Source organism: Meriones unguiculatus, chromosome X (genome assembly GCF_030254825.1).
Source record: "Meriones unguiculatus strain TT.TT164.6M chromosome X, Bangor_MerUng_6.1, whole genome shotgun sequence".
Lineage (NCBI taxonomy): Eukaryota > Metazoa > Chordata > Mammalia > Rodentia > Muridae > Meriones > Meriones unguiculatus.
In genome coordinates, this window is record NC_083369.1 from 130,330,606 (window position 1) to 130,358,366 (window position 27,761).

Sequence of the window (27,761 nt, forward strand, 5' to 3'; positions counted from 1 at the left end):
GATTGTCAAATTAAAGGCAACTTAAAATAAATGAACCATTCTGAACTACTATATAATGAATGTAATGGAAAGTGCAGTACTGACCTATGTTCTTCCTTCTGCTTCCAGATGTAAAATAATTCCAAAAGTGTGTCTAAGAACTACAAGGACAGATAAGATTTATATTTAGAGTGAACCCAATAAATTAAGCCTGTCCAGTTGAGCACTTCTCTTTGGCTTGCCTAGTTAGGATACTGCAAATAGTTTGCAGAGCTTTCTACACTCTACTTGTGATCTCCTGCACAATTTCAGCTCTCATTGTGTAATGTGTCAACTAACTAACACTACCAGACAGATGTTCTGTGGTGACGGGATACTACTATGTATATGATTTCATTCAGCCCTCCATTCGTCTTACCATGGAAAGAAGTAAAACAGTTCTCATTGCACTCAGAATTTAAGGGAGTTCCTAGATTTATGTGGCCAGCAAGGAACTAAAGCAGGCCTTGAAACCTCTCTCCACCTCCTTATGTTTCCAATACTAGAGATGGAACACTGGATTTATTCATGATAGAGACAAGCTCTCTACCAGTAGGCTATCTCTCCAACCCATTGGACACAACCTTTAAATGTCATAAGTGATTTTCCTTTGCAGCTGGAAAAGCAAGTCATTTTCCACAGCTAGTGAGTTGCTTGATGGATTCATTTGAGAGGTCATGGAGAATGCAATCATAGAAATCATATCCAGCAATGGTCGGTTTGGTTTGAAATCACACTTATGTTTGATAGACACGAAGGCTGTAAGAAGATCATGAGTTAGCAACAGTAGCTATTAGCGAGTTGTCATCCCTATGTGTTCCTTATTGGTCAAGCACTTATGCAGAATCCTATATCTCTTTTTAAAAATCACCCCTGCGCAGCTCACACAATCCTACTTTCTTCTGTGACTTTGCTCATTAGAGGTTCATCATTCTACCAGCTATTTTACTGGGCAGAGGGTAAGCAGCACATAGTGGGGTGGACTTTGAAAGTTCCTTCAAGTACAGGAGTGAGTTGCAAACTGTCACCACTGTTCAGAAACAGGAGTCTATATTGTTCTGAAATGTTTAGAGTGAGTGTGCATGGCAGGAGTCCACTGGCACTTGATCTTTGCTGATCAGAACTGGCTGTGACAAGGAAGGTTCTTCATATCCATTTAGAGCAATGATCCTGAGGCTCTCCATCCACATGATGTCTCCACATGAGTCCTCTCTCTCCGCTTGATTTTCCACCAGGTTCATATTTTAGCTATAATACTTGTCCTCTTGCATTCAAGCATCTCCAGACTAGTCTGCCTTGTCCAAAGAACAAACTCTTCAAAAGCAGGCATGCTACTCATTATTTTGGATTGCCTAAGGGTCTGGCAGTCTTTTCTGGCATGCTCAGTGCTTCCCTCCCCTCTCCTATTTTGCTTTATATTCCCTGAAATTTCTCATCTGAATTCTTTAAGCATCATTGACTCAAGTATCCAAGTTTACAAAAGCAACTCACCACTTTGATTTCTCACTTAACTTTGCTTCTATTAGTAATTTAATTTCTCTTATATTTTGACTTTAACTCAGAAAAATGAAGAAGAAAGATTGTTGGTTTTGGGGTCTCTAGTAAGCTGCATGATGTTGGGCATTCTTAGTTTCCCTGAGCTTAACAGGATTTTTCTTTTGTAAGGAAAAGAAGTGGAGAAGAAAAGAAAGAAAAAGAAATATTTGTGCTTTCTCAGTGGTCTTTTTGACTGAAGCACAATAATTACCTAATATATTGCCTCTTAAATGACCATAAGCATAATACTAAGCACTTCTAAGCTGACCTTAAGTGGTCTTTGTTCCCTGGAATTTACAATACTATATTTCTCCTCCCCCTTCAGGTAATTTTTTGTGTCTAGCTCAAAGAATATTGTTACATTGAGAAGTCATATCCATGTCTTGTCAAAAAGAGATTATGACATCTATCTTGCTAGCAGATTCTCTGCCTAGCTGGCTTTGATGAAGTAAGCTGACATGTTTGAGAGGTCCACATGGCAAGGAGGAGAAGGTGGCTTCTCATCAACATTCACTGCGAAAACAGAGTCCTCTATCCAAAAGTTCTTTTTTAAAATTTTCTTATTTATTACAATTTATTCACTTTGTATCCCAGCTTTAGCACCCTCCCTTACCCCTCCCAATCCCATCCTTCTTCCCTCTTCTGCTACTATGCTCCTTCCCCAGTCCACTGATAGGGGAGGTCCTCTTCCCCTTCCATCTGACCCTAGTCCTGATGAGTCAGGACTGTCTGCATTGTATCTAATAGTTGTTAATGGACTAAACCTGTCAACTACAACATCAGTCAGCTCAGAAGGACATTCTTCACCCGGTGGACCTCCAAGTGAAATCCCAGGTTTCATGGAACATACCTAGACCCTCTGTAATTGACACAGCTGAAATGTCCTCTGACTCATGATTTCTATAACCTGTGTGATAAATGTGCACTATTTTAAATCTCTAAGTTCAGAAGCAATTTCCTGTCCATTTCCCCATTAGAATCTTTGCAGCTACTTTAGATCCCCATCATATTAGACTTTGGCTCTGGTGTGTCATTTGTCTTTGGGATTGTGAGATTTCTCTTGTCTTTTCAAATACCTTGATTTTTTTTGTTGTTGTTGTTAGAAGATTGGCATGATGTATAGTGTTCTGAGAACTGAAGTAGATTGGCTTTTGAGGTGAAGCTGTATGATAATATGGCTAAAAAAGTTAGGATACCTTCACTGTTTTCGAAGTGTTAGAGGCTCCAATTTCTTGAATTATCCTGTTCATTCATTATTGTGGTCTCAGTATTTCCCTAGAAACTCTTCCTTAGTGTTTGAGCATTGAAGTTATTTTGCTTGTAATCCACTTTCATGATGTGGGGATACAGTAAGGTGGAGGGGAAGTATTCTGTAATCCTATGATTAAGATTGTGCCTGTAAGCCTGAACTGTGAACAATCATGAGTGCTTCTCAGCTTATACTTTACCCCTTAAGTGAATAACAATGTCTAAAATACAGACAGAATTGGGTAGTTTTATTTTTCTTAAGGCAGGTAAGGCATTCTTTTTTCCCGTGTTGCTGAGGCTTATTTTGGTAAACGATGCTCTGGGCTTATTTTAAAAGAGTTAGTTTGTATTTTACAATGATTACTTTCCCCTTGACCTTGTTCATCATTAGGTGGATTTCCTCTGATCTCCACCATAAGACTCTGGTGGAAAACTTAGAGGTATAACCTGTGAAAGTATTATACCTGTTAATACTAGGCTCCCTGTAGTTTTGAATCTTTCAAGCTATAATACAACCAGCCAATAGCAATTCGTTGAAGTTATCATTTAGTGTTTCTCTTAGCTACTGAGTTTAGCAGCTTCTGCCTCTGGTAAAGTAATCTATATTCTTTGGCTATTCCTGGTTCTCTGGTTTTAAAAGTTAGAGTCAGACCTATGACCTCAATTCCCTGATGGATGTAAGACAAGACATTGGTTTTCTGTTTGGTCTTCTTTTGTCTTGTTGAGATAGCAGAAATCATGACTTCTAAATTCTTTATCTGTTGAAATAGTAACCAGATGTGTCTCATGTTACTATATTACAGATTTATGAATACATTACATTCTTTTAACTGGAGTAATATATGAATCTAGAGATTCAGAGCTCCAGTTATCTAAACGTGTTGCTCTCAGAACACTGAAGTTCCTACACATTACCAATCAGATTTTATTACATGGAACAAATAAGAAGTATACAAATGACTGCTTCTTTTGAAAAATCACAAAAGTTAATGTATTTAATTAAAAATATTCCTATCAATCAGTATAACTGATTGAACTGAAGTAGGAAATGAAATATTCCCTCAAATCAAGGGTGTGAAAGTGGAACAGGATTATTTCCTATTTAGAAATGAATGAGATATTTATTTAGAGCACTCATTTAAAAATCACTTCTGGGAACTTTAAAGGAAAGACAAGAAATGACGTACTGATTTTCTGTTGCTATATAACAAATCACAAAAAGCTAGTAAATGAAAATATGTTTTATTGGCTCATGGGGATTCAGACTTGAAGACAAGATCGATTCAACAAGTCAACTAGCTCGATGTTCAATGGTTCACATAGTTGAAATGAAAATACTGGTAAGACTGTGGTCTTATCAAGAGTTCCAGTAGAGGAACCTCTTTCCAAGGATATTCTAGTCATTGGTAAGTTTGGCTCTGTGAGTTTGTAGGACTGAGGTCCCCATTTACATGCTTCCATCTTAGGAAGATTGATGAGCAACAACAAGCTCCTTTTCTATCCTTAATGTGACTCTGTCCAATCTCAAAGCCAAATGTGGTGATCAAACATTTCTTGTAGTTCCAAATCTCTCTGACTTCTGTCCCAGCCAAAGTATGTTCTCTGCTTTGAAGGTTCACAAGACAGTGTTACACCTACCTAGATAATTTGTTTATTAACATAAACTGTTCTGTAAAACATAACACAAATATTAGAGTGATAGCTCAGAATCCTCAGAACTGTTACCCAGCATTAATGTGGGTCATCTTCAGAAGCCATACTAGAACCATCATACTTTAAAAATATCCTCTGCATGAGACGTCTAGAAAATTCAACGTATTGCTAAGAGCAGAGAAAGAGAGCTGAAGAAAGAGTTAGTATGTTGAAATACTGCCTCCACAGTAGATTCAGCTATGTAGGTGACATCAGCAACATTATTGGGGAACACTTTGCGTTGGTTGATGGGAGTGGATAATCCTTAACTCTAGGAAACCATGAATCACACACAGGGCAAAGTCCATATTTGCTCATTACTTACATATGCTTACATTGTACTGAGTGTTAGGTTGTTATATTTTTTATGTATCTGGAAAAAAGATAGGTGACAAAGATACTAAATGATTTAAGCTACAGCACCTACTGAAAGAAATATAGTAAGTATATATATATATATATATATATATATATATATATATGAGTTGATGCACAACAAAAAGAATTGTTCAACTTGTTTCTTTTTTTTTTTTTGTCTGAGCTTCCCTTTCTCTTTCTCTCTCAATGATGCTAAAAACTTCATAGATCAGAAACTAGCTAAATATCAGCTTTTAAGTCTTCTCTCTGAACATCACTAAGAAGGATCTAAGTCACATTCAGGAAAGCACTGCTCATTTAAGTCTTGCTCTGTCTGGCCAGATTGGAGAAGACTCCCAAGTATGGATTTTGTGTCCTTTCCTGGAATATACAACACTTAATATAATCCTCCTGGCTGTCAGCTGGACATGCCCTAAAAGAAATGGCATGGCAATCATATCCAAGTCTCCACTGAATCAATTGTAGAGTTAGTCATGAGCCTGAACACTTTGAATGTTCAGCTATGATGAACAGGCAAGTCAGTTTCTTTTTATGTTTCCCTTTGACTTTATGTTTTCTGTACGAAGTTTGTCTTTATAACCGAAATGACCAGAAACATTTTCAAACATCAATTTTCCTGTTACTGGAAACTAGTATTAAACCTACTGGGACCACATCAAACTGCAGGTTTCCCCAAGCACTGCAGACACATTTCTTCCTACAGATTTTATTTATTTTCCATTGTGCCAGAGCCTCTACTCAAGTCTCTTAACAGAGGTATTTGGGCAGCAGGGAGATAGATTAGGTTTTTGTTTGTTTGTTTGTTTGTTTGTTTTAATGTCACTCCATGGATGCTTACAGAGAAACTGCAAAGATGGAGGTAGAGAGATGTTTTTAAAAGGACCCAAACTCTTTCTTGCAGATTTCAAAATCAGACTGAGGAATGGGCAGCATTAAGAAATAAGACCAAAAAAAAAAAAAAAAATCAGAGCAATGAATGGATTCTTGTCTTGGAATAACATTTGCTTAGTCCAGCATTCAAGGTCCTTGATGTACAGGTCCATTGTGTCTTCTTACAATCTGTAGGTGTAGACATATTTATCTCAATTGTTATAAAGCCAAGGAAGATGAGTAACTTGCCCATGCTATATAGCTGGCAAGTGCCAGAGCAATGACTTGAACTATATCTGATCCTGTCTTTCCCTGATATCTCATTTTTTCTTTGGCTCTTCATAAGAAATACATACTCTTTTGTTCTCTATAAACAGACAATCCTGAACTGAGTTTATGGGTTTGATGATTCCTCCAGAAAGACAGAATATATGAATATTTTCAAACTCCTTGTATTGATTCAGGCAGTGTCATTTTCTTATGGGTTTATGATGTAAACTGTAAACGCTATTCTCCTCAGGGAATGCTTTGATGCATTCCCTGACGCACTTATCTGAGTTACCTTAGTCTAGAAAATCTTAAAATAACCCACAAAGTGCAAAGGTAAGCAAACTTTTCTGTAAAATCTTAGATAGTTCTCACTTTTGGCTCCATGAGCCCAGAAATCCTATTGTAACCACTCAGCTCTGCTGTGGGGCCTTGAAAACTGCCAGAGACAATAATATAAACTGAATGGATGTAGCTGTGTTCTCATAACACTCTCCTTCTGAACACTAAAGCTGGAAATTCATATTATTTTCACCTGTCATGAAATAGTACTTCTTCATTTGAAGCTTTTCAAATGTGGAAATGAAAGAACCATTCCAGATCAGGAGTCCTATGAAAACAGGCAGAGACCCAGATTTAGCTAGTGGACCACAGCCTGCCAAACTTTGTGTCGGGAATTACACTGCATTTTATTTTACCCTATATAAGATATGGTTTACTTTCAAGAAACTCACAAAAGTAGAAGAGCCATTGATATTAATTAGTGAACACTACTGCATATAACTTGAAATCACATTAGCACAAATTGTTGGTTACTAGAGTGGCTCAAAAATGTTTCATTTATTTATTTTAATGAATTTACTCATCTCTCTCTCTCTCTCTCTCTCTCTCTCTCTCTCTCTCTCTCTGTGTCTGTGTGTGTGTGTGTGTGTGTGTGTGTGTGCCACATGGGGTGTGTGTGTGTGTAGGTTAAAGGACAGTTTATTGAAGTTGGTTCTCTCCTTTCGTTAGTTGGCTCCTGGAGATTTGCTCAGGTTGTCAGTTTTGGCAACCAGCAGCTTTACCAACTGAATCATCTCAATGGTCAAGAGTGTTTTCTTTTAATGAGAAGTTTTATTATAATTGAAGATCCATATGCAGTTGTAAAAAATAAAATAGAAAGGACCTTTACCCTCTCTGCCCAGTTTCTCCTGGAATTTTAACATTATTTTGTAAAACTATAATGCAATATCACAACCAGAATACTGAAACAGGTGCAACCTACCAACTTTATTGAGATTTTCACAGGTTTTCTAGTACTTGTGTGAGTGTATATGTACATAAGTACATTTAGTTAAATCTCTGAAAATACCCCTTATATTGCCATTTAAAACACAATCATCTTTCATACTTCAGCAATCTTTACACGCAGGAAACAACTATATATTTTATATTAAAAAAATTTACCCTACCAAGCCAAATTAATATAATCACAGAGTATGTAACCTTTCAGCATTGACTTAAAAAAAAAACTCAGAATAATTTCAGAATAATTCACTGGAGATTCATCAAGGTTGTTAGCTCTACCAATAATTCATTCATTTTTATTGTTTCATAGTATTCTACAATAAAGAGACATCACAGTTTGTTTAACAGTTAACTTGCATGAGAATAGTTGGGCTGCTACCAGAGTCAGAATAACTTAAATAAAGCTTGTATGAATGTTTGCATACAGAGTTTTTGAGAAAATTTTAATTCTCTGAAAAAAATGCAAAAGAGTGCATTTCAGGCAGGTATATAAGTACATTAGTATGCTTATTTTTTAACGTCTTTTATATATTTAATATGATTTTAAAGAGATTATCACACATCTCTATAGAATAAAAAAATAAAGTATTTTAAAATTCCCTGTCATTGTACATTCTCATTTTACCAATTCAGAAATCCTGAAGAACTTAACTGCTGCCCCAAGAGTTGGTCACCAGAGACAGAATGGTCAGTTTTGCCTGAGCAAGGACAAAAAACAAATCATTTCTGCCTCTCCTGTTCTCTCATCTCAGCACACTGTACCCATAAAACTACTGCTTGGGAACCGGGCACTAAAACTTTCATGAACACAGCAAACAATCCTTGTTGATCAGACCCCTAAGTTTAAGCAGCTGTGTCGTTCCTAGTTGAGTTGCCTGTACTGTATCTAATTTTGATAAGTTGCAGTTTCTCTACTGTTAATCTCATAGAGAAATTACCTGGATGATCCAAAGAATAATTCATTTAATTTCTGCCTTACACTTAGCACTTGGCATGGTCACTCCACTGTCTACTACTAGTTGTTGATGCATACCATAGTTTACTCTCCTTCAAATATGGAGTGTATTGAAATAGCATGAGTGTCTCTGACACCAATGCTACAAATCAAAGTTTTCAGATTAGCAGCATCATTACCATGTGCAAGTATGTTAGACATGCAGATTGTTGGGCCCTATCTCAAAACCAGCTAAACAAATTTCTGCAGGTAAGGCTTAGTAGTATGCTTTTCCCACCAGCTCTCACTTGGAGATTCTGAAGTTTGCTATGATACAGCACTGTCTTCAGTTAACTCAGAACTTTGTATCTAGACAATAGAAACATTGATCACAGAGTATGAAGTGATACTAATAAAGCCCAAACAGCGGGGCTGAAGAGATGGTTCAGCAGTTAAGGGTATTTATTGCTCTTGTGGAGGATGCAGCTTCAGTTCCCAGACCCCAGATGGTGGCTAACAACAGTCTGTAACTACATTTCCAGGGGGTGCTACACACTTTCCTATACACTACAGAAGACATGGTACACATACATAGATATAGGCAAAATATTCATAAATAAAAATAAAGCATTTTAAAAGCCAAAGAGCATGATATTGTATCATTTTCAGTCATGACCCAGTCTTTCTGACATCAATATTAATGTTTGAATAAATGAGAATTATTGCTTTGAACATTCAACAGATAATACCTTTCTTCATATATGTTGTATGTTATGTTTTTAATAAAACTGGTCAGTTTGGACTTCTACTTAGCACCTATTTAAAATTGTTTATCGAACCATAATTTTCTTGAGGGCAGGAACAGTATGTTCTTATGACCTAATAAATAGGTGTCCAATAATGGTTGTAGAACAAATGAGTAGATTGTGATTTGTATTATAGTTGCTTCATCCAATATTAAGTACAATTTCATGTTGGAGATTAGATTTTGTTCATGCTGGATTCTTCCCAATATATTTAAATAGCCATCAGACATTCCTGAACCTACCATGTTTAACAAAATCATTAACCATACTTCACCAATAATTAAATGAACTGCATATTTGGTGCTATGACACATAATCTAAATCTGTGGGTATTACTCTCATGTGCATGTGGGGAAATCTAGTTAAATATGTGGTGTGTTGGATATTTTTAGTAGACATCATTATCTGCAAAATGACACTTTAGAACATGTTTATGGAGAGCCATAGGTGAGCACGGGGTTCCCTACAGAGCCACCTCTTATCAAAGAGATCCCACAGGGAGAAATATAGGACAAAGGCAGCAGAAAAAAGACAGCAATCACCCAAGTGAGGTGACAGGCCTCAGCTTCTGCAAACATTCTTTCTGACTGACTGACTGACTGATTGATTGATTGATTAAACCAAACTATGTGACCTTACTAGATGACTCAAACCATCAAAAAGAGTCATCATAATCCCTTGATGCTGATCTTTCAGGATTTTCTGGCCTGTTGGCTGTTCTGTAGGATTGAGTACAGAACATATGAAAAATAAGCAGCCTTGAAGGATCAGATGTGTTAGAAGGAAAATACAAAATCCATGCTCAAGAATATAAAATAAGATCTGTGTTCTTTAATTTTTTTATCAGAAGGATGGATAATGATTATTTTCATCAGTGGTCTTCATGTTTAATCATTTCAGTGAAGTAGAAATAACTACCTTTGAGTAAAATGAAAAAACAAATTCATTTGTCTATGCTTTAGACTATTAGAAAATGAAAAAGTAAAAGTTGGGTATGTTTATGATAAGTAGACTTTAGTAATGCAATGCACTGCAAAACTGCTGTTTTTACTAAGTTTTCAGATGAGGTCAACATGGTTTTCTTTTACATCAAAAGAACACTTCCTCCAGAGTGGCAGAAAGAAGAAATGGCCACATATACTAATTTTTTTCTTTCATTCTGCATTGCTGCCATCTTTGGTGTATTTATAGAAATAGGGTTTTGTTGTTGATTAGGGGTTTTGCCCTATTCAAATATGTCTTTAGGATATGTATATTTTTAAAATGACTAACATGTTTCTAATCCAAGAGGAAATACAAAACAAGACTGGGTGAAACATCATCTTCCAAACAAATTTTAACTTTTGTGTTTAATTTGTTCAGGCATTTTTTTTTTTTTTACAGAGAACTTGTCTCCAGGCAAAACTCTTAAAAGTTAGAGCCAACATATGTTAGAATGGCTGCCTGAAATCACTAAATATTTTAGTAGCATTAACTTAAATTCATTTGTACAATATTTCATATGCAAAACTCAGTCAGATCTAGAACAGGAAAATTCATTGAAGGTATAAAGCTGTTCATTTTGAATTAAATGGACATAGTGCTATAGAACAACTTTTTACCTTTCCTGTTAGAAAGTCATTGTTTCTATAAACTATCAATCCATTTCTTTGGCTATGTTAATGGACATCTTAAGTCTTGCCTAAGTCCACTGGCCTCTGAGGGAAGTCTAAACAATTCTGAGTGATTTGAAGTAAAAGGCCTATTAACAAGTTCAGTGGGCATGTTCTTTCCTAGAGGTGGTATATTTTTTGCCTGCTTTGTCCAGAATGACAACTTCTTAGGGCACCCATTTATCAAACAATGGGCCATCACTTCCCTGTGCTCAGAGAGGATATTAGCCAGAACATCCCAAGTATTCACTTTGCTTGGAACACTGTGTTTACTCCTAATTTAGTCTTACCATGTGTTCTGGAGAGGATCATGGATAAGCAACCAAGGCAAGGAAGTTAAGAACAGGTCATCTGGCTATCACGTAACACAGTAGACATTCTTAGTTAAGTTCCTGTAGCACTAAATATTGCCATGGACACACAGACTGTACCTTAGTGAGCTTGTGGAAATCAGAGGACAGCTTGCTTGAGTCAGTTCTTACCTTTCACCATGTGTGTCCAAGAATGTAACTCAGGTTATTGGACTGTGTAGTAAGTACTTTTACCCACTGAGCCATTGTCAGCTCCAGATGAAATGAATTTGAAAGGAGATTTACTCTGAGAATCTCCTTTATTCATTCCCCTTTACTTGTGACTTTTGGAGCACAATATTTTGTCTTACAATACCTTTGTTCACAGGAATTGTTAATTTTATTTTCAGTTACTCACTACAAATTTCTCTGTTGCATTCTTTCCTTTTGCAGTCATGAAGCAGTGGATGCTGTTTTTGCCCAGCTCTCTAAATGTTTCCCTTTGGGACACAATCTTTTTCTCTTTTCCATTTTCATAAATTCAATATTCAAAACCCAGAGAGAGCAAGAAACACATAGATGTCAAGTGGAAAGAAACCATTCCACATGTATCCTCTCTGCATTCTCAGAATCTTCCAATTAATCCTGTCTTAATTCCCTGCCAAGCCTAAAGAACTCTCACAATCCTCAAATTATCATCTTCCAAAATTATTCCCCTAGGAATTCCCTAGGAACTTACTGGCTCCATCCAATCCTAAAAATTGAGAAAGAGTCCCATTTTATGGCAAAATATGAAAGTGCTCTTCCAGATGGATTATTTTTAATATTTTACAATTTACAAGACCCAGTATGCATGGTCATGTCTTCTGAGATTTTCTAATTACTGGACTGAGGAAAGTCATTTTAGTATTCATTACACCTTAGGTCAATCTTTGCTCATATTTGGGATCATATTTGATGGTGTTTGTTTTTCATATGCTAGAGCCTTTGTATCATGGTACTCGTGTTCTTGAAGAGTCCAGTGGCTTTAGGCCTTGACTTACCATAAAAGTAAAAGAAAATTGCCAATCAAAGGAGCCCTGAATTCTAGTTCTAGTTCATTGGAATAAAAATGATGGACATGTCTGTCTTGAAACTTATCTTCACTGGACACATGAATATAGTAAAGAGCAAACAAATTACTCAGCAGCCTGCCACATAAGTTGAATATGTAGGGAAGGCATTAGCAAATATTTTCAAGGCAAACTGAAATAAACAAATGCATAAAACCCTCATCAGTGAACAACAACAACAAAAAAAAAAAACCCAAAAAAACAACAAAAAACAGGTGAATTACCTTGGATTAATAATTGGAAATGCAGTTTCTTTTGACTTGATATGATAATGTGATCCTATATATCACACAACCCCCAAAGACAAAGAATTTTACAAGCTAGGGTATTTTAGTCACAATGCCATCTCTGGAAAAGGTCAGAGTGGAAACTATGATCTTTATAAAGTTTGTACCTAAAAAGGTAATTATCTATTAAACTGTAAAAAGTTATCATCTCAAGGAAACATTAAAAGAGTCTTTAAAAATAGTCAGTAGGTTCCAGTGATTTACATCATAAAGCAACAGACTATCTTAAGTAACACATGGACAATAAAAGCAAGCAGATGTTTGTACTCTACTGAGGGCACTAATGGAAGCGCTATGGCACTGTGTCAAAGTGAAGTTTGCCATCATCTGAATTACCCACTAGAGCTTTAAATATAGCTGCACAACTGAGCCAACAACAGGCAAGCTTTCTCCAGCCACCCTGGGCATTATTCCTTGATGCAGGTAAGAATCAATAATTCACTGTCAACACACTGTGTCAAAACAGTTTTCTGGACCAGGCTTTGAGAAGTGTGATATTCTATATTATGCAAACTTGTCCTAAAAAAAACTTACTCGGGGTAGTGAGTTATTAAGCATAAGTTATGGTGAGCAAAATCCCAGTGATCTGGATTTGGGATTTCATGCATAAGATGCCTGGCAGTTACCAAGTGAAGCCCTGGTAAATTGGTAATGCTTAACAATGGAAATGGATTCACAGACCTCAGCCTTTACTCCCCTCTCCCCTGCAGAAGTGGAAAGCATTTTATAACTATTAAGCCATGTGCTGCTGGTTTAATGAATGACTCTGATGGGTATGGGAGGCATGTGGAGGATTAGCTCTTAAGACCAACAGGCTATTGTGCACTGACTTAGAACAGTCATTTACTTACTCTGGAGAGGCCAGCCTCCTCTGTAACACCTCACATCTAAGAACTTATGGATTCCCGCCACTCATGCTCTTTTGAGGAAGGACAATTTTTTTTTTTAAGAAAAGTGTATTTATATTCCATAGCAGAAGATTAGAAAATTTTGTTCTATCATCTTCAGGGGTCAGTTTCACTTATACTTGGTGCCTACAAATTAGCCAGGAACTTTTGAATGTGAGCTGACTGTACCCTCTTCTCCTTTTTTTTCTAATTTCACCAAGCTTCCTTTGAATGAATTTTTCTGTTGTTGTTGTCTGTGTTGTTAATTTTACCCTTTAATTTCTTTCTTCATTTACTACCATTTTGGCACTTTTTTTTTTGAAAATTGAAAGCATATTCCATGAAGTATCTTTCACATCCTTTCTTCTGTTCTCTTTCCTTTCCTTCCTCCTGTGTTTTCTGTTTTCTAACAATGTTTGCCTTGCCAGTTTTCTTGATACTTTTGGCCTGTACCTTGTTGTTTTATGGGATTTTGTTTCTGTGTGGGAGCAGGTGGGCAGGGGAGAGCAAATTGTGTTGCTTTAGCACCTCCCTTCTTGTAATATTGCCTGTTTACCTCCTCCCTCCACACCTTGCCTTTTTGATCATCTAAATATCTCTAAGTCATTATGTATGGTCATAAAATCATGTCCTTTTCTTTTCCTGTTATATCATTTGTCTGACTTTGAAAATAATGAACATGGCCTGAAACTTTATTCTCAAGGAAAATTTTAAATGGGCATATAATGTGTATGTCACAAATATATAATGCACACATATGTAAATGTATGTGTAATGTACAAAGAAATGTACGTAAATACATGTAGTGTTGCCTGAGCATTAATTGTGACTCTAGTAGATAAAATAAGAATTAGCATCCTAGCACCACTGGCAATAATATATTAGAACTACAAAAGTCCTGAAAAATCTTGGGGGGCATTATTAAAATTTATTTTTAATAAAACTAAATATATTTTATAGCAATAGACATATTTCATTGAACTAACTAATATATATTGAAGACTGAAGGTAACTTTTAAATTTCTGATCAACAGCAACAATTTGCATATGGCACACTTACACATCCATATATATACTAGTATTTTTCTTACAAGAAGGTAGGTCATCTGTGATTGTATAACTTAAAAGTCATATATTGACTTGGGCTACCAAATGCAAGCTTGAGTGAGTGGAGAAAAAAGTAAATCAAATAGACAAGTATATATAAAATAGGCCATTTAAGAGATAACTTGGGGTAAATTTCATTCGCTAATGTATGACCTATAGTTCCATTGGCAGATGGCTTTTTCCTTCCTACTTTACTCTTCCTAGGTGGAATAAACAGACAAGGAGGCTTGATATTGTGCAACGCTCACACCTATATCTCTTCAAGAGTTTGACTCTGGGGTCTGGAACTGGAATTTATCACCATTTTTCATTGATTGTAAGGTTTGATGTGACCTTCACCATAGATCATTCTGCAGGATTCTTTCATTATCTTCAGTCTACTAGTAAATGATTTATTGGAAGGTATCTGCATTCTTGAACGAAGTGAACTCATTCTCTAATTTTACACGTCAAACTCTGGCTTTCTTTTCTTTCTTTCTTTCTTTCTTTCTTTCTTTCTTTCTTTCTTTCTTTCTTTCTCTCTTCATTGTGATTCCTAAAACATCCAAGCTTGGAGTAATTGTCATTGCACATGCTGACTGGAAGTTTCAACCAACTGAGTATTTCTGTTTTAACGTCAGCAAAACCAAAGCCAAGTGAGCCTTTAAAATGTGAAAATGGCATTCCCTTTGGGATATACAGCTTAGATTTGAAGTGAATGTTTTATAACACCTTTATACCTCGAAATGCATTTTCATCAAAATGGGTCATAAGAAGAAATTACTGACTATAGAGAGTAGAAAGAAGATGACAAACATTCCAAACATGCCTGATATTTCTATTTTAGATAATCAGCTTCCAGTCTACTTACTAACTAAGCCACCGCTCACTCAAACCTCAGCAGAATATACATCATCAAATATTAGAATTAAAAACTAACAACTATCCCGTTACCTGAGAGTTCATACAGAAAGTTCACAATATTCCATCCAAATATTTTACAAATAAAATGACAGAATGGAAAGTCTCCCACTCTGTACTACTTATTTCTATATGAAAATAAGAATTCATTATATATAAAGAAATCACTGAATAGGATCTGGATGAGAAATTCAGAAATTTTTACAATTCAGTGACTTGTAAATGTGGCTTGTATCTGCATTATATGTAAGTGTACCCTAAATTATAAACATTCACTTAGGTCTAACAAAACAACAAAAGACGTAAAGAACAAGTGCCAAGAAGAAAGGAAAATAAATACAGCAAGACAGTGGGAGAATATTGGTAGTGACTTGCACCCAACAATGCCAGAATACCTTCAGAAAGAGAGAGAGAGAGAAAGAGAGAGAGGGGTTAATATTTGGAATCTATATGGCTTAACCCTTTCTTCCCCATCACCTGACCATTCTCTGGGTTTCCTATCACCCTGGCTGTGGCTTTCACTACCTGAGAATTCTCTTTAATAAGAGAATATTTAGAACCTAGAGAGGAATTTCTTGAGACCAGACAGTGGAATTACACATATCATACAAATTTCATTAGAGAAAAGAATGTTAGAAAAAGAGTGGCAAAATCTTCACTAAAACCTTTCAGGAAGCATGAAGTTAATCATGTGCCCATCAGTTAGTGTAAACCCTTGGATTACACATCTTAAGTCCTATAGTACTTTTACAAGTGATAATGGATCTCAGCTGAAAAAAAACCTAGCTTGTTCTTATACAAGATGAGGAGAAGCCGGAGTGAAAATGAAGGAATTCACAAAACAATTGAAGGTGATAGCTTCCCTGTATATTGTCAACAAGGAGAAATCTTGACTTAGGAAAAGTTACAGTGTTGAGGTCTCTATTGCCATGCTACACCACACCACACCATTCCACACCATACCATACCATACCATACCATACCATACCATACCATACCATACCATACCACACCACCTCCACAGCATGCACAGCACAGCACACCATGCCACACTGCACTACCACCTCATCACACATATTCTACCTCCAGGAAGTTACTAATATCCTTCAAACTTGCATCAGTAGAGTGCTTTTGGGATTATAATGTTAACTCCTGTAAAAGACTTATAATGAAGTCTAAGTGTATACAACTTTTTGAACAACACGTAGTGCAGATGTGTATGGCATAATTTTTAAACTATCATCTGAGATATTACAGAGTTAGTGAATGGAATGATACCATTTCAGCCTCAAAAGTTATACCTTTTTACTACACTTAGCTGCAAATAATTAATCTCTTTTCCCAAGACCAGGTTAACTTGCCTTACTTTCAACTTCAATGATATTACATCTATTTCTATAGTTAATGATCTAAATTTGTCCTGAAAAATTTCTTTGTATTTTTTGGGGTTTTTTTGTTTGTTTATTTGTTTGTTTTTTGAGACAGGGTTTCTCCATCTTTGACTCGCTTTGTAGACCAGGTTGACCTCGAATTCACAGAGATGTGCGTCTGCCTCCCTGAGTGCTGGGATTACAAGTCTGAGCCACCATGCCCTGCAGAACATTTTTTTCTTAAGGGCTTGTAATTATAAGAGATGGTGTCAGGAATTTAGTGAAAATATTTCTAATATGGTAGGGGGTAATTGATCTATATTTGGTGAAGCTCTACCATTTCTTCATCACTCAAGCACCACATGGTTTCCACTTGCCTTAATAGGACCTGTTAAGTCATGAGATACACACCCTCTGTCTTGGGAGCCATATCAGATTAAATGTTTCCTTCTTCTAGGATGGAGTGTAGTACATGAGGACTAAGGGGGACCTTGGAGGCATGATATCATGAGAAAAGAGAATCTTAGAAACAACTGAAAAATCATTACTAAAGCCAGGAAGGCTTTTCTTTTAAAGAAAAATTATTGTTTTTTTTTTTTTTTTTTTTTTTTTCCCAACGAATTTTCTAACCCAGTCCTTCCTTCCTGTTATTGCTTTTGGAAAACTTTAAAGCTATTAAATTGAAAACATGAAGTAAGCATTTTTCTTTCCTCATAAAGAATGTGACTTTTGGGGAAACCCTTCAAAGGTAGAAATCTACATTAAGATAACATACACTATTATAGAATTGTTTAGAGTCATAAACACAAAATCTTACATGGTTGTCTACTTGATTACCTCAGTAATTAACTAAATTCCAAGTACTTGGGTATATTTGTAAGGGATCTGTTCTTATTAAATCATTTTGAAGTCGGAAGAGTCGCATCTAATCTGGATCTTTGAAATGGGAACATACACCTTTAAGACAGATCTCTTGAGGTGGGTAGATCCACCTTTAATCTGGGCCACACTTTTGCTGGCACCTATATAAAGGGCAGGGAAAAAGTAAGCTTACTTTCTCTTTGATTGCTTGCTCTCACTAACAAGTTTATTACTTTGTTGGCATTAGAGCCTACTTCTTCAGGTTTCTGACATATACTGAAGACCAACTGGGACATCCAGCCTTTTGGACTGAACAACTACTGGATTCTTGGATTTTTCATTGGTAACAGGCATTTTTTTCTACTAGCTGGATCACAGTCTGTAAGCCATGCTAACAAATCATATAAATCATATATAACAAATCATGTATATATATATACACACATACACAGAGAGAGAGAAAGAGAGATAAATTCGTTCTATCATTTCTTTTCCTCTAGAGAACCCTGAAAATACACTGGTAATATAAAAAAGCCAAAAGAACTTGATATAGACACTAGAAGGTTCCTTATATGTCATTGAAACAAAATTTTTTTAAATAAGTTAAGTGGACCATCAGTGTGAGTCTGTTTCTACTTTTAAAATTCTAAAATTATTAAATGGAAAATGCCTAATCCATTACATTTATTTCAGAACCAACAAATATGTATTGACTGATTTCATGCTCAGCATCATGTCACATTGTTTACAGAAATGACCATCTTAATATGCATAAAATGTCTAATGAAGTGCATATCCCACAAAGTTTAAAAATCACATGACACAACCCACCATCCACAGCTTCAGAAGATCATTGGAAAACACTACCATTGTTTTCTTTCTTAACTAAAAGCCAAGGCTATCAGTTGGAGTAAACTTGTTATCTGTTCTCTGGTCATTTATATACTGCTTTGATCCCTAAGTCAATACATGATGAGTGTGTCAGTGTAGATATAAATAACTGTACAATTAGATACTCAAAGGGGAGAATAATTTTTGTTTAAATATCTCAGGCCTCTTTTGCAAAACAATACCTATAAATAATACAACGTTTCCTGGCTCAAGCTCTTTAACAATAACTCCAATTCTGTCACATGTTAAAAACTCAAACTGTCAAATTGAGGTTCTGCTTAATTTTATTTGTCTCAAATGGAAACAAGTGAAGAGCAACCCACAAGAGAGTGTGAGCACATTCTGTCACACACAAGTCAAGGCATCCTCAATGCAAATGAAGTTATTAAGGATCTAGCAGTGTTTTCAAAGCAAAGACTCATAACCAAACCTTTGGCAGAGTACAGGGAATCATAATAAAGAAGGGGAGTTAGTCTGATGGGGAAAGGATAGGAGCTCCACAAGGACCAAATATATCTGGGCACAGGGTCTTTTCTGAGACTGACATTCAACCAAGGACCATGTATGGATATAACCTAGAACCTCCACTCAGATGTAGCCTGTGGTAGCTCAGTAACCAATTGGTTTCCCAAAGTGAGGGGAACAAGGACTATTTCTAACAGAAACTCAATGACTGGCTCTTTGGCCTCCCCACCCCCGAAGGGAGGAGCAGTCCTGTTAGGCCACAGAGGAGGGCTTTGCAGCCAGTCCTGAAGATACCTGATAAAACAGGATCAGATAAATGGGGAGGAGGTCCCCCCCATCAGTGGACTTGGAAAGGGGCAAGGTGGAGATGAGGGAGGGAGGGAGGGACTGGGAGGGAATGAGGGATCGGGACATGGCTGGGATACAAAGTTAATAAAATGTAACTGATAAGAAAAAAATAAAATTAAAAAAAAAGGATCAGTCATATCAGAGAATACTGTATTCCCAAGAGCACTATAGTCTACTTTTATTTTTCTTTTAAAATTAAAATTAACATTAACTAAACCCTTGCTATTTAAGGTATGAGTTCTATTGTGTTAAAAGTCACAACAGCTGCTCTTGTTTACTTCATAAGAATTCTTACTAGAACTCCTACTTTAATGACTCTCAGTGGTGCTGAGCCAAAATCCAAAGCTTTTGAGGAATCTAGTGTTGTAGAAAAGCCTTTTGTCTGTGTGGTGCCCTAAGAATCCCTGACAACCCAAAAGAGAACAGTCATTTTTGATTTGTGATTTCAGGTATGATTCCAGGGTAGTATGCATGCTAATCAAACACTCTACCAAAGAACTCTACCCCTATTATGACCTAGGCCTAGTAGTATTGTATATACATTGTTAAAATATAAAGTGTTACCACCAAGTCTTTTTGTCATTCAGCCTTGCGGGGAGATTCTAGTGGTTTCATTTTCTGTCAGCACATGAAGTTCCTTGGCATCCTCTTACATGGACCTTATTTGGTTATTTGAATAATCTTACCATGTCAGTTAACTGTCTAGCGCCTAGCAGTGTGTTGTACCCTTGAGATAGGAAGCTCAGATTTAAAGACTGATGAGCAAAAACAGCAACCAAATGAATTAGCAGTAAATTATATTTCACATGCTCTATGCCATTCACCTTACGAGATTTATCTTTATAGGGATGTTGTTATCTGTTATATGAAGAAACAGTACAAGTTTTTCCTTTCCTTCAGATTACATAGCACAGGTATTCTGAAAGTGCTTGATAAATATTTGCTGAATGAATACTAAGTAATTAATAATGCAAACTATTTTCAAAAGGTAATTGATGTCAAATGGTAGTCAGAGGAAGGTAGAAAAAACTCACCAAATATCACAAGGATGGCAGAGCTTAGTATAAATTTTGGTACTATGTCCAAGTATGAAACTTTCATTTAAGAAATAACTTTTTAAAGTCTGAGTTTTATTTATGGGCACTGCCATTGGATTAAGCTACATTAATAGCAGAAAAATCCCAGCCAAACACCAACTTGAAGAACGATACGAGAAACATTAACTGAATGCAAGTTATATTTGTATATGTGTATATGTATATATAACTCAATAAAAAAACTAAAAACTGCTATTAGCTTTTCAAAAGATCTGTAAAGCTGGAATAACATACACATACAGAAACAGAGCGCGTGCGCTCACGCGCACACACACACACATAACATCTATCTGAAATTAAATAACATATAATCAGTATCATGGGTCTTAAGTGCCATTGGCAGTTTCCTTTCCTTTACACATATTTCAGTTATAGAAAATGATCATATTTGTCCAGTATATTAGGAAAACAGGTTTAGAAATCATCTTTGACGTATGTTGCATCTAAATCCACCTTGTTGCCCAAGATGCCAAGAAATATAAGCAAGTAGACTTGTCTGCAACCCACTGATAAGCAGTGTTAGGCAGCCAATCTACTGGCCAGCTTTTATTTAAAGAATGTGCTGTGAGATAAACAGATACCTACAAAAAGAAGCCCAGTCCATCAGCCATCATTAACTTTGCAGCAAAATGTACTTTATAGGGTACGTACCACACTTCTTTCAGGAAGTCACAACTCATGAACATATTAAAGCTTTCAGAAGACCTAAACCTGCTTGCCCACCCAGGAAATTTTTAGTATATTTTATTTATTTATTCAAAACCCTGGTAAGCTACCACCATCTCATAGTTCTAAGGATGCTGCTAAATGGTTGCACCTTTCACACCAGATCATAATATCGCTGATTTGGAAAGGTTAATGTAAATATATAGCATCTTAAGTGTCTTATATTGGAGGATAATTTGAACACTAAATGAATTTAATATTCATGAAAATGCCAAAGTGTCCCATTCCATAATCAGTATTGCTAATCCTAAATGAGCTCGTGAGGAGCCTGGGATGCATATATTCTATAGCTAATACTTTCAATCATCTGCAGCATCTCATATGTCACAGGCAAGGAGATTTCTAAATGTGAAATCCGGAACCTTTATAAAGACTCTCACCCGCTGTGGCCCAGGAGACTTTTATGTCTTCCTGGTTATATAGTCCTTGGCTGTTAATGTAATCAGTATGTAATAACAATGTACACATCAAGTCACAAGAAAAATGGTAGACATGCCAGTTGATTTGGCTTGGGGCCATCTCATCGGCAACATGGTGAGACAACCTGGTATTAAACCATCTGTTATTAAACATATATTTTTAAAGTGTTTTGTTTCTCTTGGGTTACACATTCCCACTAATAGCAGCACAATTATCAAGACTCTCCCTTTTATTCCTAGCATCACTGTGTAAACAACAAACTTCAAACATTTGCATTGTTCCCTCACTGCATTTTTGCTATTTGGAATTTCATTTAATAAAATGCCTTCCATATGATATACCCTTCTTTTCTACTTCCTTCTCATAGCAGTGAACAAGTGGCGTTTAATCTGTTATTTAGCATGGTTGTACCGTTGGACCCTGAGTAAAATTGCCCAGAGCTTTTGCCCTTTTGAATAATCAGATGCCAATCTGTAATAAGACAATAACCTCACTACAAGCAAAAGGGACTATGATTTTCAAATAACAACAAAAAAGTGCACATTTTTTCAAATCTGTTTGCATTGATAACTTTCATTTATATTAATTTAAGATATTAACTTTTCATTATGACAAATCTGCAACCAGGTCCTTATTTCCACCTGTTGCCATCAGTAGCACAATCCCGCTACACAAATTTTTAGGATTAAATATGCATGACAGAAAAGGACAATATTCCTTTGAAAGATGAGCAGTCACATTATTTAACAAAACTAGCCAAGGTACCTCAATTCAGTAACTACCTTACATTAAAAAAGTAAAATTTACAAATTTGTACCTTATTTCAAATCACTTTTGACAACTATAAAAAAAGGTAACTTTTATTTCAAACTTATTACCTATGCCTCAACTTGGTGGAAACAGGTTATTCAAAATTCCTTTCACAGTTGCCTTTTATAACTGACTGTTCCAAAGTATAACTAAAATTTCCCTGTAAGTTTGTTAAGCACTTCCACATTCCCATATTTAATTACATTCAGACTGAGAGTTTTATGTATGAATTGAGCACAGCCAAATTTTAACTCAATTGACCACAGTGCCCTTGACATTCGCCTTATTCATCACTTGCACCTTATATAGAAACAGGCACATGCTAGTTGTCAAAATGCAAAAGTGAATTTCTATATGTTGTCTAGAACAAAGGAGCCAGCTCTGCTTCTTTCTTTCCCCTGTGTCTCAGGTGTCCTTTATTACATGTACAGGATGCAAGTATTTTGCTCCTCGGGAATGAAAAATGATACCCTCAAACTGCCTTTTTTAAATGACAAATTCTGTTTCTGCGGGCTATCACCCTTTCTATGGATTTAAGAATCCCTCTTAGATTTACTCTTACTTGCTTAGGGACTCGGCAGCGTTTCCCTGAAAACACCCCCAAACTCATCTGCATTGTTTCAGAGTGCAAGAAAGATGAGAAAGTTTGCTCTTCACGATGGTCTGGAAACTCTTGCCCAGAAAAACAAAACAACAACAAAAAAAAACTTTCTGGAATGTTTAAGGTGCTAGAATTATTGCCTCGGTAGATTTTTGCTGTGCAAAGCCCACAGAGAAAGTTGGCTGGAGGTAAGGCGGCGAAGCATTGTGTTTGTTCAGGAAGGAGCTGTGGGGTTAGAGGCTGAGAGCAAAGCCTCTCCCTCTGCTTCCTGGGTGAGAGCAGCGAGGCGTGCCCTTAGCAGAAGCAAGCGGAGAGGGAGAGCAGTTAAGACTCACCGGCTTCCCCATTTTTCCCAGGATCGTAGGTTTGTTCCTCAGTTGGGAGCTGGAAGAAGCAAACCTGTGGGTCCTCCAAGCTGGCTGCTTAGGGGCAAGTACCGGCTCTCCTCTTCGCCTCGGATCAGCTGAATGGCTGGGGCGTTCAGGAAGCTTGCTCTGTCCAGCTGGAAATCACTCCCCCTCTCCAGGGTGTGTGTGCTTACATGCTTCTCAGTCAGAGCAAAAAAATAAGCCACTCTCAGGTCAGCCTAACAGGTTTCCTTATATAGGTAAACACGAATTGCATTCCTGGTGAAAGAAGTTAACTAGGAACCCCCAGTAACCTAGTTAACTCTATACGTGCCAGAAGGACTCAGTCAGTTGGCCTGCGGAGGTTTTGGTTGCAGTACAAAGGGATTTGTGGGATTTAATTAAAATCATCTTTATCCTGGCAGTCTGAAGAAATAGGCCCTTTTAGTGTAACTGAGACTTAAAAGCTCGTATTTTATATCATGCACTGTGACCAGCCCTATATTATCTGAAAGCACTGTAGGGAGAAAATCAAAGTATAGGATATGATGATTTGTCTTTCACGATTTTAAAAATAAGACAATTAATTTTGCGACTTTTTTTACGACAGTATTTTTTTCTTTTAATTTCCAACTAATACTAAGGAGCAAAGTAACATGTGACCCAAAGAACTGAGGTGTTACAAGCCTGGGATCAGAGCACACTGATCCTATCTGGTCCTTGGTGTCTGCTGTAAGTCTCAGCTCTAGGACTTAACTTGACCCCAGTCATCAGCACAACTTATATCCAGAAAGAAAAAGAAGCCCTATATTAATTTATTCCTGTCTCCTCTGGCATGAAGATTAAAAACAAACAACAAAAACCTCTTTATCATCCTAATTTGTCACATGTTGTGATTTCTCAGACTTCATTGTACAAAACTGAGGAATTTTTGTTGGAATTCTATCTGTTCTATTTCTTTTTAAAATTGATTTTATTTATATATTTCTTTATTACAATTTATTCACTTTGTATCCCTGCTGCAGCCCCCTCCCTTGTCTCCTCCCATTCCCACTCACCCTCCCTCTTTTCCCCCTATGCCTTTTCCCTAGTTCCCTGATAGGGGAGGACCCCCTCCTCTTTTATGTGACCCTAGCTTATTTCATCAAGGCTGGCTGCATCATTTTCCTCTGTGTCCTGGCAAGGCTGCACCTCCCAGGGGAAGGTGATCAAAGAGCCAGCCACTGAGTTCATGTCAGAGACAGCCCCTGTTCCCATTACTAGGGAGCACACTTGGAAACTGAGCAGCCAATGGTCTTCCTTTGAACAGGGGGTGTAGGTTCTTTCTATGCATGGCCCTCGGTTGGAGTATCAGTCTCTGCAGGCCACTCTGGGCCCAGGTTTTTGGCTCTGTTGTTTTCCTTGTGGAGTTCCTGTCCCCTCCAGGTCTTTCTATGTCCATCTTCTTCCACAAGGATTCTAGCACTCTGCCCAAAGTTTGACTGAGTCTCAGTATCTCTTTCAATACCCTAGTGAGTAGAGTCTTTCAGAGGTCCTCTGTGGAAAGCTCCTGTCCTGTTTTAGTCCATTCCACTAAAGACTTAATAAGAAGTAGAGAAGTAAGCTTTTCCTATTCTTTTAATGTAGATGAAGACTGTCTAATAAGTATAAGAAATCCTTTAAAGAGTCACTTTCCCATGTCCAAATTTATTTTTAATACTCATATGTTCAGATAGTTTGAATATAATGAACAAACTTGATTAAAAATACTTTCTAAAAAGTCGTAATTTATTGATGACTGCATTTGAATATATCCAAACAGCATAAAATGAGATCAGAAGTATTGAATGTGAGCTTGGTTTGTAAAATATTATAAAAATATGATTTTGAAGGGATACACACATTTTTTTCTGTTTACAGGATACACAAGCTTGCTATATCAACTTAAGACACATCTCTATTCCTCCACTATATGGCATATTAGTATGTTCTCTTTATTTGGTTTTCACTAATATTTAAAATTTGGTGCCATGCCAGGTAAAATGCTTTTATTAATATACTCTATGTATTATACTGCACTCTTTATGTTCTCATAATTCCCGCTGAAGCAAGTTCCACTTGTGCACAAACTTTAGAATTTATTAACAAGTTGTTACAAAGAATGCGGGTTTTTTTCCCCCAAGGGAGAGTAAAGTTTAAATGTCTTAACGATAGCCTCCAAATTCTTGAAACTCTTAATAAACACTTGCATAAGCTTTAAATACAAAATCCTATAGACTATATTATTAAATTAGAAGTTCAATATGAAATTAGGATATTGAGTAGCTTATTTCAAAGAGGGAACATAAGTCTCTGTGTATTCCAGTTTGGAAAACTCAAGAAACTGTTTGAGAAAAACTGGGTCACTGAGGCAGCATGGATTCAACCTAAGCATAGATGACCTCAATTAAAGAATAATTACAGCTGAGTAATTACACCATGGCAAAAAAAAAAAAAAACCTGCATTTATGGGAAAGTAAATAAAATATATGACTTACTTGAAGTGTAGAAAATACCATTGAGGTCTAAAGAAAATAACAGAGGTTAGAGTTTTGAAATTCACAATGATTTATATCTAATGAGTAGTTGAGCTACATTTCAAACCTTGGTTCATCTGACACTGGAATGCTTGCTATTTCTACTCCAAACTAAGAATGCCAGACTATTCAGGGACTGCATATGAGTTAGTGGCAGAAGAATCATCAAATCTAATTTTATGTCTTTGATGTTTGACTTTGGCAAGTTGCTTAAAATTCATGACTCTCACAAAGTGAAAGCAAAACCAAACCAAACCCAAACAACTCTACATTTCACAGATTTCTGGAAATACCTCTTGAGATTTCATGTCAAGAAGTCCATACATACTGCCAATACTTCTTTTAACCTAGGCATTCATCTGTGTTTTAGGTAAAAATAACAAGAAAGCTATATATAAGCTAAATATAAGCAAGCTGACCATGGAACTAGCCAACTTGTAGGAAATATTATTCACATCTAAACTGTGCAGTGTGAAACTGTAACCCAAGAATGTTTCACTGAATATCTACAAAAATATAGGAATATTACTAGAGAGGTGCCATTCATTCTGCCATTCTCACTATGAATAGCTCAAGTATTTTAATCAACTAAAGGCTAATCTTACTATGATGAAGACTTGTATGAGCCAGAGAAATTAAATACCAAAGAAGAGTAAAATATGATTCATTAGTCATATCATGAGGATGCTCTTTTTTTTTTAACAGTTGAGGAAGATCAATTCAATCAAAAAGCATTTTGCCAATGCTCAAAAAGTTGAATACTCAGTGTATGTTTTTGATTATGTACAAAAGTAACATAATAAACCCTAAATGGGCTGTCTCTGACATGAACTCAGTGACTGGCTCTTTGATCACCTCCCCCAGAGGGGGTAGCTGCTTTACCAGGCCACAGAGGAAAACAATGCAGCCACTCCTGATGAGACCTAATAGGCTAGGGTCAGATTGAAAGGAAGAAGTACAGCCCCTATCAGTGGACTAAGGGAGGGGCAAGGGAGAGGAAGAGGGAGGGGGCTACAGCTGGGATACAAAATGAAAAAAACTGTAATCAATAAAAAAATTAATTATAAATAAATTAATAAATAAATAAACAATAAATAAATAAATAAATAAATAAATAAATAAATCTTATGGTCAGTTAATTTAAAATATTTTTAATTCACTCTTGTGCAATAAACATATTTAATTGGTCTGTTCTGAGTTTAAGGGGACCATGAAGAACAAATACAAAAAGGGATACACAGGAAACAATAATGGTCTCTAGCTTAAATAAAACTGTATAGAACAAATAATATGAAAATTGTATCAAGCAGGATAGGTTAGATTATGCCTGAGTAACAAGCAATCCTCAAATCTCAGTGGTTTAGAGGAACAACAATGTAATTCTCATTATGTTACATGTTTCCACAAGTCAACAAAGAAGTCAATCCATACCCACTCAGAAAATATGTGAATGTGTTACTGTTTCCAATATCTACTTTTATACTTGCTGAGACAGGAAATAGGGACCTGGTGAATAATGCACCAGCTTTCAAAATATCAATGGATTCATATAAAACCATTTGTTATATTTGAGTTTAATCTTTCAGCTCTTATTTTGAGTGCAATAGGATCTAGTCGGACATTTCCTACCTTAAAAAATGATTTTGAGGCTGCACACTTAATTCATCTTAGTTACTCACTTCAGTGATGAATTACAACATAAACTGAATTAACTTTAAGATGGTGTTTTCTGGGTCTTCAATTCGATTCTGATAGGTCTACCTTTATATATTACTTGGCCTTTTTCCCAGGCCACAGAGGAGGACAACACAGCCAGTTCTGATGAGACCTGACAAGCTAAGGTCAGATGGAAGTGGAGGAGGACCTCCCTTATCTGTGGACTTGGGAGAGGGGCATAGGAAGAGATGAGGGAGGGAGAGTAGAATTGGGATGAGATGAGGAAGGAGCCTACAGCTGAGATACAAAGTGAATAAACTGTAATTAATATTAAAAATAAAAA

General features: G+C 36.4%; 1 protein-coding gene across 1 annotated transcript in view; it reads right to left on the reverse strand.

The window, feature by feature from the left end:
• Mid1 (midline 1) overlaps nucleotides 1-23,338 on the reverse strand; it is a 427,052-nt gene extending 403,714 nt beyond the window's left edge. Inside the window, exon 1 of the mRNA XM_060374282.1 lies at nucleotides 23,196-23,338. The gene's annotated coding sequence lies outside the window, so the exon portion shown is untranslated. The remainder of the gene's footprint in view (nucleotides 1-23,195) is intronic.
• Between the last annotated feature and the right edge of the window lie 4,423 nt (nucleotides 23,339-27,761).